General features: G+C 51.2%; 1 protein-coding gene across 1 annotated transcript in view; it reads right to left on the bottom strand.

Moving 5' to 3' along the window:
• The window catches only part of ZNF704 (zinc finger protein 704), a 256,970-nt gene extending 256,589 nt beyond the window's left edge, over positions 1-381 (bottom strand). Inside the window, exon 1 of the mRNA XM_011937140.1 lies at positions 171-381. The gene's annotated coding sequence lies outside the window, so the exon portion shown is untranslated. The remainder of the gene's footprint in view (positions 1-170) is intronic.
• Positions 382-658: the final 277 nt, after the last annotated feature.

The following is a 658-nucleotide window of genomic DNA, read 5'->3' as shown; positions in this document are numbered from 1 at the left end:
TCCCGGCCCGCTGCGCCCGCGCGCTCCGGGCCTACAGCTGCCGTGCCTCGGCGCGAGCTGTTTGTGTTGTGTGTTTTCCACCACCGCCCCCCTCTTCGCGAGCCATTCCTCACAACCCTCCGGTCCCCACGCTCAGACAAAACCCGGACTGGATTTTTTTTTCCCCTTACCCACAGTCTCCGAAAGTCTGGCGCTTCGAAGCAGTTGGCCCTGACACCAGGACAAATGCTTAACCGCAGCCCATTCTTCCCTCCGGAGGGAGGGAAGTAGACTTCGCTGGAAGTAAGGTTGTCGGTCAAAGTTAGACTTTGAACGTAGAGATTTGCTACAAGTCATTTTAATGGTCACTGATGTGCATGGCAGCTGCTCCTGAGCTTGTGTGAAATCAAGGAAGGTGTATCAATCCGAGGTTTGGGATGAATTCCTAATAATCGTCAGAGTCGCTTAGATTTTCGAAATACTGTTTCATGAGCGATTGTCTACCAGTCTCACACTCTGAACGCACCACTCTAGGCCTTGCAATTGAGCTGCCCTGGCTTTGTGCTGAGTGTGTAGGTCTTTCAGCTTTTACTCCTGCTATTCTACCTTGAGTGCCTGATTATAATGGCTGAATTCCAAGAAGCTTTCTGCTTGCACTGTCTGATCTGTAGACTCTATT

Source organism: Colobus angolensis, unplaced genomic scaffold (genome assembly GCF_000951035.1).
Source record: "Colobus angolensis palliatus isolate OR3802 unplaced genomic scaffold, Cang.pa_1.0 Scaffold16, whole genome shotgun sequence".
In the NCBI taxonomy this organism is placed as follows: domain Eukaryota; kingdom Metazoa; phylum Chordata; class Mammalia; order Primates; family Cercopithecidae; genus Colobus; species Colobus angolensis.
This window is presented reverse-complemented; position numbering and strand designations above follow the sequence as displayed.